The 15,696-nt window shown below is 27.4% G+C and overlaps 1 protein-coding gene across 10 annotated transcripts in view; it reads left to right on the top strand.

The window, feature by feature from the left end:
• The window catches only part of Stacl (SH3 and cysteine-rich domain-containing protein), a 256,042-nt gene that overhangs the window by 23,117 nt on the left and 217,229 nt on the right, over window positions 1–15,696 (top strand). The window contains exon 1 of one of the 10 annotated variants that reach the window (XM_088194602.1): window positions 7,428–7,537. The exons of the other annotated variants lie outside the window; for them this stretch is intronic. The gene's annotated coding sequence lies outside the window, so the exon portion shown is untranslated. Of the gene's footprint in view, window positions 1–7,427; window positions 7,538–15,696 lie in introns of those variants that run through there. 10 annotated transcript variants of the gene reach the window in all.

Below are 15,696 nucleotides of genomic sequence, written 5' to 3'. Positions count from 1 at the left end.
TTTCCAAGTATTAATAATTCTTTGGCGATTACCCACGAAGAATTTATTTCGCATACATGTGCTCTGTTTATTTTTTAAATGTATTTGTATGCGCATTGTACTAGAATTTCAAAAATATTATTAAAAAATATACCATTGCAAACATTTATGATTTCGGTATGTATGTATATCAAAATATATACACAAATATGTCAGTGCAAATCTTATGTGTCATACATAACCAATAAAAATATATGGGACGATAAAACAAGAAATAAAAATGTGTGGGTTGTGACACTATGCAAAATTGTTGTTCTAACGTTAAAATATCTTTCTTAAAGTTAAGATTATTTGAATTTTGCCAGAACGAATACGATAGTGCGATTATCTCGATTAAGTCACACATAACTAATTCAAATCGAGGTTATAATCGGTGGCTTTCGAATCAGTGGTTCGAGTGATTGTTATCGTGTGATGTTTGGTTTGAGGAAATCTAAATTAAAATGTTGTTTTTATAAAATCAATTACACGCTTGGAAATCGTACGCCAGAAATCGGAGTTTTAATCGAGGTTTATATATTTATTTATATTAGAATATAAATGTACGCTTTGAACTTTTTTACGTTCGTTTATATATATAAAATCCTGTAAATTATAAACTGTAGTATTGTGATGGATATTATTATTTTTAATTGTAATTTAGACACTGTAGTATTTAATAAATCCACATAAATAGTGAATCAGTCACCATAAAGAAACGATTAATTTATCTATAGTGTTTGATAATAATATTCCCTCAATTATTGACGATGAAAATGGTACGTGTGATGTGAAAGCTAGTATATATGGCGTTATACTTAAACAAAAAAATTCAGCTCATTCCTTGACAACTAACAACGTTTCAGATCCAAGTTTATCAAATTAAACGTCAAGTAGTATAAAATAAACATTAAAAAAAATGGCTAAGGGTAAATGAGAGTTGATACACACCAGAGTTTCTCATTGTAGTATAAGTATATTTTTGTTTCTAATTAAGGAATAATTCTTGAAAATGCATTAAATAATTTTAAAAAAATAATTGCAAAATAATAAATTTGTCGTTTTTGTTAATCGATTGATTGATAATTGATAAAAAATATAATTATCAAAAATAAAATATAATTTAAAACGCAATTTATTTTTTATTATATTCAATAAATATTTTTATTCTTAATTTTGGTAATTTTAATTAAAATAAATCAATTACATATATTGCATGTCAAAATATTACAAGACATCTGTTAAAACTGTTAGAAACTAAAAATACTTTACTGTATTGAAATATGTTTTTCAATTTAATATTAGCAAATAATATATGCAAATTAATTTTTTGATATTTTTTAAGACTTTATTGTTGATAAATTTAAATGAACAAATTATTTGTTGGCAAGATGATTTGAATTCGTTGTAAATTTTGCCTTTGGTAAAAGGTTTACGGATTAGAAAATATTACTAGTTAAGAATTTTTATATGAAGTTAAGATTAACGAAATTTCAGCACAGTATCTTATTTTGCTTTACAGTAACTTAAATTATAATTTTAGCATGGAAAATACTAAGATTTATGGTGCACACGTTAAATCACATTTAAAATTTTATATGACAAGTTATTAATAAATTAAAGTATAAGCCGGTAATATGAAATTCCTGTCCCATGATATATTTCTTACTATTAGAACAGATACAAACAAAATTCTCAAGTTATTTGCAATTAAAATATTTTTAATATTTTAATTTTATTATTAAATCTAGGTTTATAATATAATCTATGTTTCCCAAATATATGTAGATTCTAAGATCCATAAATATATATTTAGAAATGGCGTGATCAAACATTTCTACAAGTAATGTGATTTATTTATTTCAAAATTAAATACACTTTTAATTTTCCTTAAAGTGATTAATATTTTATAATATTCATACGTAGAATAAACCAGCTTTTTATGATTTAAAATAAATAATTTTTTATCAAGCTATTCAAGTAATAGATAATAGATTTATCAGTCTAACTCAAAACTTTTATTTTATAGGCGTTTTAGGAAATCAGAAATATTTATCGGATATTAATCAATATTGGGAATATCGCTTAACATTTTACATTTCTTTATTTAAGAATATTAATATAATATTAGATTATATATACACAAATTTATCTAAATATAATGCGCATTTATTAAAAAATAAATATATTCAAAAATCTAATTATGTAGGCATGCATTATTATAAAATGTAACGAAAAAGCAGAGGTATTTTTTTAAGCATAAATTAAATCTAAAAAATCTGTTATTCATATAAAGCAATCTAAAACTAGCTATACGAAAGCTTTTCATATTTTCCTCAAGATTTTTAGTTAATAAAAAAATGATCTCTAATATTTACAAAAATACATTATTGATACATATGAAATGGCAGATATATTAAAATAAGTTTGTTTAATAGATCACATATTATTTTAGTTGCTTAGTTTATTCCTCCTATTTTTTGCAGTTCTTAATATTAATTGGACACATTTATATTAACAAAAATATAAGTATTTGCTTACTATAATAAAATATTTATAATTAAAAAAATAGCTGTACATGAAATTATAAGCTATACGATTGCTCATTAATAATTTTACTAGGGAGATTTAAAATGTTTTTCATCAAATAAAAAACTATTAAATATAAATCAAAATGTAAATATAAATCAAATTAATTATCAATTTACTCATCTATTTTAAAATATAAATTTGACAAAAATACGAATTTTCCGTATTTTAAATAAGTATTTCACGTAAGGCCGTTAAAATAAAGAGCGTACTACATTACGCGCCTTTTAGAAGTCTAGAGACTCATTTAAGTTCAACCAATTTACTCGACAATACATCAACTTAATAGTTTGACTGAGCTTAATTTTATTATGAAAAAGAGTACGGGTCTTTTACTGTTAAATATAGAAATAGTAAATATGAAACAAACCATACATGTATGGCGGTTTGCTTTATAAATTATACAAAAAAAATCTCTGACTATATGCTACGCTCAATACGCCCATACCTGAGAAGTAAAAGCTATGTTGTTTCACTAAATAATGAGCACTCGATACCGCGTAAAATTCCAGTTGGAGTTTTTCTGGGAAGTTTGCTCAGGCGGTTTCTCTTTTTCTTTTATACGAACGATATCCCAAGAATGAAAAATAGGCGTGTATATATCTACGCTGACGCTTATGATCTTAAAACAATCGCGAATAAATTACAAAAATCTTAAATAAATATTTCTAGAGGTGGAAAATTAATTTTAACCGAATTATAACAGAAGCGATTATTTTCACAAGACTTGGACAAACACTGCCTTTTCAAAATGAACAGGGATATATAGAAATAGACTTACTCCAAACTTAAATTTAACATTCAGATTTTGGAACTTTGCTCTAATTGGCTTGCTGCCGTTGCGGCTCGCAGACCATTATTCAATAAAAAAAAGCGCGCTTACTATAAAAAATAAAATTTGAATATATAAACATATAATTAGACATGTTTTAATATATGCCTGCCTAGTGTAGAGTAACATCAGTCATTTTTTTTTAAATTGCTAATCATTCAAAATATAGCTATAAAAATAATACACATTTTAATGATCTTTAAAAAATCCATATTAGTATTTAAATACTGTCATTTTCATACTAGAAAATATTTTTTTAATTTTCGCAAAACCACACTAACCCACTAATTTCGTCTATCAGTGACTATGATAAAAACAATCTTAAACTTATATTCGATAAGCATTTAAATATTTTTAGGAATATATTATAAACAAATGTTTTTATTTATTTAAACTATTTGTTTTCACACTAATTTTTTTTTTAACTATACTTATATTTTTTTTGCATTATTTTTTAGTAGTTTATTAGATTTTTTTTATGCAACAATTAAACATTGCCTGTTTTTCATAAGCATTTGTAATTTAACGTTGTGATTTTATTTCTAGCTATTCAATATACATTACACTTTTATGTATAATGTACATTTACGTATGTATTATAATGATTTAATTGTAGTTTGTAAATTGTAAATTACTTGTTTTGATGTTTTGACTTTTGAATATATTATTACTGAAAAATACTGAATACAGCTGATCTAGAAGTCGTTCAACTTTTAGGGCCCGAATGAAAAATTTTCAGATTAAATTTATTTCTCAAGCCAATTAACAGTTCGTCACGAGTACACATTTTTTAAGCAAATATGATTAGTTTGGATTATATTTTCGAGATTTGTTCCATCGCATAACACACCGGACGTAACCTATGGCTATGTAAAGGCTTCGAAACCTCAAAGCACTCATTGGTAGGTCTTCACACATTACATAAAAACGATAATAGTGTTAAATTTTGGTGACCATGCGGTGAAGCGATTTTAATTATAGATCTCCCAATAACGAATATTTTAAATAGTAATAAACAAATTCAATCCGAATCTCTTCCTTTTAATCTAACAGTAATAATATATACGTCCAGAGAGTCATCCTTTATTTATATGCGTCATTTGTCCCGTGGCTGTTTTTATAGCTTTCCGAAAAACGACACGAGTTTAATGACAAGAGAAAGTAACAAATCACCGGCGTTTTTACGGCCTATCAAATTGACCCTTTAGCCCTAAAAATCGAAATATATTCATTCAAAAATATACATTTAACACGATATTGGTTTTAAACTTTACGGTCAATTTTGAGTTAATTTACGATTGTATTATAGATATATACTAAATATAAATTTAGTCTTAAATTAACAATATAGTGTAAAGGGTAATGAAAAATGTTCAACATTCGTCTATGTCAGTGCTTCGATCGAATCAATCTTGTTTTTTTGCGAATAAAGTTGTGCCAAGAGCATTAGATTAATAAATTACCTCAAATTAAAATCTGATAAAATCATAAAATAATTTTATTTGTGAACAAGTAGGAAAATGATTGATATTAAAAACATAATGTCATATATATATGGTTTTTTGTATGATGCAATGTTGTCTCACGATATTTCAATCGTTTCAAGAACAAAATAAAATATATTCACCTCAATTGCGTTTCGTAGCATGCACGCATTAGAATATGTGCGATTGTTCAACAGTAATATTTGAAGTAGCAGCTAATTTAAGTTGCAGCAAGGTTAATATTTATTATATTGATTTTATCTAAAACTTGAGCAAAATGATTTATGTAAAAAATATAAAATTTATTAAACATAAATCGCATAGATAGACGCTAAGCCAAAGCCATGGATTTGTTTTATTTATAGCAAAAATATATTTTTTCCGAGCCGTATATTGACATCTAGTCAAAGTTTACGACTATGTGTGACAGGTAGCTATCATTTTTTTGTCTGAAATTATTTTTATATGTGCCTTTAAAAAAGCCATTTAAATTAGGGCTAGGCAAACTTTAAGCTTTACATGCCACATGTTTAAATAGTATACTCTATTAATAACAAATATGTGCTTTAATGAATTAATAAATAAATAAATTAACCTTTTAATTATGGACATTTGATTTTTTTACTAGATATTCTTCCCATTAACTCGATTAATTTATTCATGTATACATATTCTGTTAAACTAAAAATTTTATATTTTGTTTATTATTTCACTAATAAACCACCATTTTACTTTAAAAAAATATATTTTACAAAAAAATAACTAATGCATTAAAATATATAATAATAAATATGTAAATTTATATATTACTATGTATGGAAAAAGGTAAAATATATCATTTTACTAGTATCTGCCAGATAAGTTATATTTTTACTGCTAAAAATATTTCCTTTGAGGACTAACTCGACAATATCTAATTTGGAATTAGGGATATCATTTATATGTATTCCAGAGAGAAGGGGACAAAAGTTGGCCAGTCAGTGTTTTTTAAATTATTTTGATTTCATGAAAATTCATAGTATTTCATTAAATGACATGCATTATTCTGGCTAAATTCAAGAGAGTAAGCAAATTACGTGTCTGATTTGGAACCGTATTATAAATGGGATGCAGCTGCTGTACATTTTACATTATGAAAATTGAAAAAATGATTCTATTGATTCGAAAACATTTTATTCCACGTTGGATGCTATATAGTAAAAAATGTTAAGTTTGCACTTTGGGCTCGCGTCCTTGACTAAATCTATTAGCCTGAAGATATTATTGTTCCATTGACATTTAGAGAGATGGAATTTAGAAACATGTTAATCAGACTACCACTAAACGAATCGTTGATTTCTTAACTACATTCTCGAAAAGACATCCTGAAAAATATTACGTTTGATTCTATTTTTTCAAGTGAATGTGAATGCGAGTTTTTGCAAATGAATCTGTGGCGACCACACATATAGGCACATTTAATGACCGTGACCAAAAACGTTCATTCATTAACAATGAGACAAACATCATGGCACAAGAGGGATTTCTTTTGACCACACACAACACGGGTCGTTAAGAAAATCTATTTTTTGACAAAACGGTACGACGCAATTAATCACCACAATGCAAACCCTTTCCGAAGAATTCGAAAGTCTGGAGCCAAGCAAAAAACTTGCTTTCGAAATACACATCCGATTTCTAGAATTCTAAGAAGCCACTGCAGCGAATGGTTAGGAGATCGATACACCCCTAAGTATAAGCCCGGACTCCGACGAGGAGAGGGTAGACGGTCCGAGATATGCTCACCAGCAGAGCCAACGACGCAGACAACCAGAGCGCCCTCACCGACAGACCTGAAGATCACACCTGACACTCGCCACGCGCAGCCACAGAGCCCTAAGACATCATATGCAGCCGCTTCCTCTTCCGAAGTTCGAAATATAGACTTTAAACTGACCTTTGAAAAATTGTGGATATTACTGGACGATATCTATAAAAACGATATCTTAGAGTTATTTTATTTTTGTTACCAAAAGTTCAAAGTTGTTGTACAGTGCAATTAATTTCTTATGATACGATTGAAATGGAAATCGTTTAAATTGTTCAGACAATAGCGACATCACTAGATATATGGGAGTAGGGATTTATATTTAGGGATTGATCCAGTGGGAACGAAACCTTATCTATATGTTGGCTCAAGTTCAAAGCTAAAGTAAATGAGTCAGCTTCCTCAAAATTTAGTGAAAAAGGTCCGTTTTTTTTTCGGTCACGGTGCGGTTAATTAATCGACCGAAAGGCGTAGTGGTGGTTAATTTGCATCTCTAGCGATTAAAAATAATCGCTCGCGGGGCGATGTTAATGACACATTTTTTGGTCGGTGTCCGCACCGGGCAAGGTCACTGGCTTCCTCCCAATTGGTCCTGTCGACCGATGCCAACCGCGCCGCGTAATCGCCGCGACAAAAAATAGAATATGACCCCCGTCTCGGGGTTTATTTTCATGCCGGCCATTATCTCTCGTTTCTTCTCGGCGGCCGGATCGACTTACCGCAACGAATGAAGTGACACTAGGGTGACGCGAAAACTGCGGTACGCGCGGTGGACAGAGTCGAATTGGGGATACACAAAATTATCTGGTCAGCCTCTCCCACCATGTTTTTGCTTATGAACAGTGCAAAGATATAAATATCTAATATAAATATGTTCGCAGTGAATACTTTATTGAATCGGCATTACTGCTCAAGAAGTCGTTGATGTGCAAGTTAAGAAGTAACTGAGCGGTTTCTAAAATTTTAGCATTTTCTAAAATATTAAAAATATATATGTGTGTATTTATTACATATTTAATGTGATTCTGAGTTCAAAATTCTTTATATTCAATACCTCAATAAGAAATTAAATAAATTTAATTTTAAGAAGACAAATAATTTTTTTTTTATTTAAAACAGTCCATATTGTTTCGAATTACAAGTTTTATCTTATATTTTGAATATTTTTTATGCTTTTCTTTTAAATCAATCTAGAAAGGGTAGCAGGTCACTAATATAAAAAAATGCATGATATTTATTTGACCGCGAAGCGCGATTTTTTGTTTTTACTGGTATACTGAAATTTTATTTTGAAAAAATATTTGGGAGTAATCTGTATACAGTGAGATAGCTTGATGTTTCCAAACTTTCAAAAACCTGTCCTACTTTTTTTATTTAAATTTAAATATAAACATAATTTTAGTAGAAAATATTTATGATAAACTAAGCTGCGTATTAAAAAACATATGCTTCCTATTTCTTTTAGAAATGTAAAGAAAATAAATTTTTAATATCGTGATTATAGTACTTTTGGCAGCAATATTAAAGCTTTTTAAATAAAATACTTATACCAATTCGCTCCTGTGCGCATCTAAAAGTGCGCAAGCGCTATGATGTTTATAAGTAAATTATGAAAAAAAATGGTAATTAGTATTTTTGGCGTAGACTAGTAGTTAATGAATAAAATATCGACGATTTGTTTAGTTAATATTTCGCAAAATGCTGATATTGCTTAAATTAATTAAGTTTTGAATTAGCTGACAAAGTTAAAGTATCACAAATTTTAAATTGATTTAAATATACTGTTTTGCTTTGTTTGTACATGACATATGTCATCGGCATAGTATTGTTAACAAACTAATTTATTTCTAAAAATATCTGCACGAATTAAAATATTAATATTATTTTAAACATATTTTACTTTGACGTTTGATCGTTAAGACGGTTTTTGATGGCTGTTTTATGTTTCAACTGTTGTTAATGACAGTTGAGATAAGTTTTCGTTCTTAATATCCGAAAACGAATTATGACATGTTATTAAATTCTGACGTTCGAAAGCAGAGACTATAATACTACGTTAAAATCAAATCGTATTTCAATAGTAAATTGTCTACTCATTAAAAGTTAATATTTATTTTATAAATGAAATAATTTTGTATGATTTTAAAATAAAAAAAAAATGTACTATCATAAATTACTTAAAACACATTTGATACTCTTGAAACTGATCTAAAGTAAATTTTGCCAAAAAATAATTTACATGTCACTCAGTGCTTTTGTGAGTCAATTAAAATAAAAGTAATGTGCTAAAAAATATACATATGTTAAAATGACTATGAAAATAAACATATAATATATAATAAGTAGTGTCTAAATCTACCGTTATATTGTATCGCTATTAAAATAGCATCAAATGCCAGATTATTATAGTATTGAACCCGTTTTAAAATAGTGTCAATAATAAATCTAACTGAAAATTTACAGACGGCATATCAAGATTATTTTCTTGAAAGAGCCATCTTTTTATAAGGCTTTACTTTTTCTAAGAAATAAAAACACCCTCATCTATTCCGAGCTATTGCTCCTTCGGAATCCATTTGCACGATGTGATTTTTTGTGTTACGTAAAAAATGCTACTCCATTGTCACAACCATCCCATTACCATTTTAATTGCGTCGCCTTTTCCATTATCTTCCGAGATTTAAACTATTTATTACTACCCATTTCTTGTCTAATGAAAAAAATAATGAGATGAGAACATATTTTCAGTAAATATTTATAGTTCATAAATAATATTGCTTTTCTATTAAATATACACTTTCAAACCAGCACGATAGGCGAGTGGTATTAGTCGCTGACTATTGACCTGAAAGACCTATGTTCGAATACCATATGTAACATCGTATTTTTTAATTGCTATCATATCTGGGATATTGGAATTAGTGAGTATTATATTAGGTTTATGTCATAAAAATTTAACTAGTTCCTGTATATGAGGTTGAAAAATTCTCGAATATTTTAATGAGCTACTTCAGCTTATAGAACATATATAATATATAATATGTATAAATAAAATTTAACATTAAAAAATATTATAAAATTGAGTTTTCCTTGCAAAAAACTATTGAAACAAGTTGTGTATCTGTTTTACGGTAGTAACCACCTCACATATGAATACATTTGCATATTGCGGCCATTTGAATAATTGAGTTTTCGGGACCGAAACGCGGAAAGATCTTCATCCTCCGGTCGGATTATGCCATAACCAGCAGTTAAGCCCTTAATAAAACGTTAAAAGCGGTTCTAGAAATGTAATTACGACGCTTTCTATAAAAATTCCAAAGTCGAGTATATTTGTGTGCCTTCATTCCAAAATTAAGAAAAGGAAACATTCATAAGTCTAACTGAACGTTTTTGTTCAACTAAGGCAAAGAAATTAATTAAAACTTAATTATTATATTTTGACAGTTGATTTGATATCAAATATTTAGAAATTAACAGGTCAGTAAAAATAAAAATTACTTTCATGTTATTGATGAGTTTATTTACACATGGCTGAAAAATTATGATTGCAGTGTGTTTAAATTAACCGTATTATTTTTTAATTAAATAATTTAGTAATACATCTTATGTGTAGGAAACTAAATAAAATTCATAGCCAATTTTTATCTGTTTATAGCAATTGCCAATTGCGTATGATGCATAAATAAGTAAAATGTCATAATTTCAATTAATAAACTCATTGATCCTCAAACGATTATCGGAATATTGGTCGGATGTTAAGTTATGAAAAACTTAGCATCCGTTAGAATCAAGAGATAATAAAAATATTTTGAGAGGCGTTGTTGCTTTATTAATATTATAATTACTTTGTATAATTAATATCTTAGTACTTTATTTAGAATTAATATTTAGTTAATTTAAACGATAAGTTATTATCGTAAATATTAGAAAGGTTGTCATTAATGAACGTAGTTTCTAAGAAATGTCACATCCAGAAAATAATCGTTTTAAATCAGTAATAATACGTTTATAATAATGTTGTTATTTCTTTAATATTGAAAAATATATGATCACAGTAATATAAATAAAATTGTTTGTAATTCTTAAAAAAACTTAAGCGCGTTTAACAATTTGAAAAGTGCAGCACATTTTTTACTTACATTTTGCAAGTACTTTTTTATAAATAATTTATTATGTCATTTGACACAAATCAGTAAATAAAAGTTTTAATTAAAATATAATATAATAATCTATATAAGAATATATTTAAAGAAAAAAATTTGGTAGTAAATATGATTGATTTTACTCAATTAAGTATGAGTTACCAGTTCTTCGGTAGAGATTTAATATCTAAAATATAAAGAAATTACCAAAATGCAATCTTACGCTTAGTTTGGTGGTTTATTACGCTTTTAAAGTATTTTAATCCATGGAATATGGACCATGAAATTTGTTTGATTGTATAGGCATTAAATATGTATATACAGTGAAACCTCGGTTTGTACGTAACATATGTTCCAGAAATAAACTTTTACAGAAAATTATTATTTTTTATAAGAAATATTGAAAACTAAAGTTGATACGTTTCAAAATTCAAAAAGTACAAAAATACGAAGTACACGTATATTTTTTATTAATAATCAAATCCATTTTTTATTCAGGTCGAAACACTGATAGCTGAATAAAATGTTTTTTGTTGTCATGAAACCACATGATACAACTCTGCAATTAAAATAGAACATTTCTAAAAAAATGGTTATGTAAAGTATTTTATAGATTATATAATATTAGGTTTAACAATAGTTTGGTGTAAAAAGTCAATATCATAATAAAATTCTAAAAAAATAATAACGCTCTTTAGAAAAGCACGTCAATCACTCAAAAGATTGAGGTGATTACGGAGGTTCAGTTTGTATTTTTTGAAAAATTGCCAAAATATACAAAACGGTTATATTTCAAAACAACCATTTAACACTTTTGCTGAGTTTGACGCAAAATAGTGCGTATCGCTGTAAATCTTAAAGCCATTATTTATAGCGACGCATAATGTCAAACCACCATCAAAATGGAAAAAAAATATGTACATGCTACGTATCACTACAATAATATTTTATTTTTTGTATACACCTATAAATATAGTGTGTGGTAGATATAACGGCAAAACAAACTTAACAACCATCCCTACCATCTGTCTGTCTATTTGTGTTTAACTTGTCAAACTTTTTCTTTTTTATATATTTTTCTATATTGTTTTTTTTCATATGAAAACACGCTCGGTAAAAAATCGTTTTCATTGTTGTTTTATTTTCATACTTGCTTTGAAGATTATGAAAACACAAATAAAGCTGTACTATTCTCTTATATATATACATATATATTTATATAAATATATATAGAATTCCTTACTCAATATAATCGATCACATTAAAATCAAATATGTCCAATTTCACGGGTGCCGTTCGTTTCATGTATCCCTTACTTGATTGAATCGGTATCGGAACTTATATTTGATCACATTTGATCTGAATTCAAAATGGAATTGATGAGTGAAAATAAGCCGAGAGAATTGAATAGTGAATAGGAAATAATTGAATTAAAAACGAACGTAATTTTATAAAATAGATAGATTGAATACTAACATATATTTATGTTGAGTCGTATTTTAGACATAATTGAAATGGAATTAACTCAAAGCCTTTTTGGTCAATTAATTTCATTTCCACGCCAAATTCAATCAACAACTACTGTTTGATTAAAAAGTCTATATACTGTTTAACTGATTGAAAAATCGATTTTTATGTTTCAGTGAACTTGATTGTTTTTTTTTTAATGTACATTTCACTGGAAACTTTCGGAGTGATACATGCAAACATTTATAACACACTATAAATTCATGTTTTTTCGCGTTTCATTAGTCATCGGCTGACGTTTTATTTAATAGAGGGAAAATAATGAATCCCCTTTATATAATATATGTATTCATAACGGACGGATTTTAAAGTGGTTTATATTTAGAAGAATATATTTAGGATCTCTCATGAAGCGAACTTCGTTCGGTGAGATTATTCGCATTGATAAGTTTTTAAATTCATTTTTATTCCCTCAATAACTCTTATCTAGTATATATTAATATAAAATGGGTATGTAGCATTTAAATTAGTATTAGTCAAAATTATGAGGTAGATTAGAAAGATTAATTTGATAAAATTTTATGGTCTTAAACAATTTTAAAATAAGACTTAGTGACTAATGAGAAAAAAATTAAAATTGCAAGATCAGATAAATGTTATAATCTTTTAATAATCAGAGTTGAAAGGTACTGTATATTAAAAAAAAGTATGTATTTCAACTTTCACATTAACTATTTTATTTTTTTAATTTCTATCGTAGCTTAGAGATCGGAAAAAGAAATATTTGAAAAATAATCATTTAAATCAATATTTTTAGATTTGGTACTAATAGATTTTTATAAGCTTAGAAAAACATATTAAGATTTCTGAATTTAAGTAAACATGTGTTCATTTGCATGATTCAATGAATGTAATATGTTTTTTGTATTATTAAAAAAATTGTACTATTTTTTTGTAAATAATTTTAATACTTAATAAAATTATTATGGAAAAAAAATATAAGAGTTTCTAGCAAAAATCAGTTCAATCTTAAGATTGTCTAGAACTTTTCTTAAGCTTAAGAAAATACAGATCATGATTCGAAAAAACCAAAGGAAATTTATAAATGCTTGTGAATATAGAACAAAAAAATAAAATGAATTTTCTTAGAAAGCTTAGAAAAAAAGCACGTGCTTTTTAACGCAAATCGCAAACAATGAATAAACATCTTTGTATCTAAATTATTTATTTTATTTAGATATGTGCTTAAGTAATTTTTCAATGGCACTTTAAATTTGATAATTAAAACATATATTAGCCATGATTTAATCACACAAAGACAAAGTAGTAATCAATTAAAAATAATATTCATAAGTTTTAATTATTTTGTTCGACAGAAACAATATAATGCATCGTTTTTAATATAATAACAAATTAAATAACATTTATTCTTAAATAATAAAATAAACTAAAGCTTTAATTGTGACATAAGCTAAGAAAACATATTATAGCATAAACTAAGGATTTATTATGCAATATTTTATTGTTTGTAAAAACTTGTATTTATTTTTTTCATGATTAATAATTATTTGACTTAATAATATATTATTTTTGTTAAATTTTTTTTTATTTTGATACAAAAAAATATGATATGTGCCCTGCCAGTCCTTAAATGTGTTTTCTGTGGCTCGTGGCCCATATTTATATGGGAGTAAAAGTTATATTCCCGCTGCACTTTTGCAAATAGCTTTAGCTCGCAGCTGATTATGTAAACAGCTCTTAACTATTATTTAGATAATGATTTGTTAGCCTGACTAAATTAAATAATGTGGCTCACTGATTACAACCCAATAAAATAGGTTCTACTGACATTAGATTTGCTACAGTATTTTTATAGAATTACCATAAATATTACTTAGTTATTAATTGTTTTTTCTGTCACGTTACATAGAATTTAGTATAAACAGCAGCGTCAGTAACCGATATAAAAATATTTCGCTATTATAAAAAAATGTCTTTGACATAATTTAATTTATATTAAAACATTTATTAAACAATTTATATGTTGATTTTGTCTTTATTTTAGTATTTGTTTTATAAATAAATTATTTTTTTCATCACACAGTAAAGCATTTTCAAATACTACTAAAGCACACAACATCACTTTATTTCCCCTTTGTTCAAAACTTACATCGATCCGTAAAGGCTTGCCCATAACTTTCAATTACTCGACTAGATTCGCAAAAAAGCTCGCACTTCTACCCAAACACCCAAACAATTTATAGGTCCCTCGTCTTTCAAAACGCTTTTTTTTATTGCCCAACTTGACACACTCGGTTGCATTGTGGCCGGGGAAAGCTTTCGAAGCGCGGTTAGAGCTTTTGTCGGTAAACGAGGGAACAAAGCTCGCGGCGAAAGGGTGGATTGCGGTAAAATGAATTATCGGCGTTCATTAGGCAACAGCGTGACGTGGTGGAGCTTTTCCGGAAAAGCTTTGCGAAGAAAGCTCGCGCCGGTAGAAAATAGAGTCGCACGTGCTCGAGAGAGACCCGGAGTGCTCTTGGCAAGAGGCCGGCCAAGGTCCGAAATAAATACAAGGGCGTGATTTAGATTCGATGGTGCCGAAATAACAGATTTGCACGGCGAAAGTGCGCTAAACGACGTCCGATTCGCGTTAGCGCCGACAAAATCGAAATTCGATTAGGGTTTTGGGTTAACCGTGGAAGCGTCCTTGGGATTAAGGTAAAAAATCTGATGAGAAATCCGACGTGCTAAGAGCATACGTGGGTATGAACGCTTGAAATGTAATATCAGATTTAAATTGAAATTTGATTTCAGCAACATGATATTTACCGGATGATTATTGTGCAATGTGGATATTATACAGAGTGATAAAAACATAGGTTTTTATTTTAAAATTAGTTGTTTTGTTATGTATCATTTAAGTATAGTGTTGAAATATAATATGCTTCTATCATATTACAAACGACTGCAATGGTGATTTTTTTTTGTTATAATATAATTATCAGTACATTTTTATATACATAATAAGAAATAAGCATAGTACATATTCATGATTGTAAAAAAATATTCTATTAAATTAAAAATAGAATATGAACTAAAACAATAAATAAAACAATAACTAAAACAATAGTGATAAAAACATACTACATTAAGTTAAATTTAGTAAAATATGTTATGTTATATATTTTGTAGTTTTATCAATTATTTACATATAGTATCCTAAGAATTCACTCAATATTTTGTCTCAAATCTATAACAACCTAAAATATAGCATGTGTCAAAATACATTCGAGTGGATCAAATATTTAAATTTATTATTAATGAACAAGATGAGATGTTGTTTGTTTTATT

Source organism: Plectrocnemia conspersa, unplaced genomic scaffold, assembly GCF_051122295.1.
Source record: "Plectrocnemia conspersa isolate PC_06_02 unplaced genomic scaffold, ASM5112229v1 ptg000010l, whole genome shotgun sequence".
Taxonomy (NCBI): domain Eukaryota; kingdom Metazoa; phylum Arthropoda; class Insecta; order Trichoptera; family Polycentropodidae; genus Plectrocnemia; species Plectrocnemia conspersa.
The sequence above is the reverse complement of the archived record's forward strand: the minus strand, read 5'-3'. Positions and strand labels throughout refer to the sequence as shown.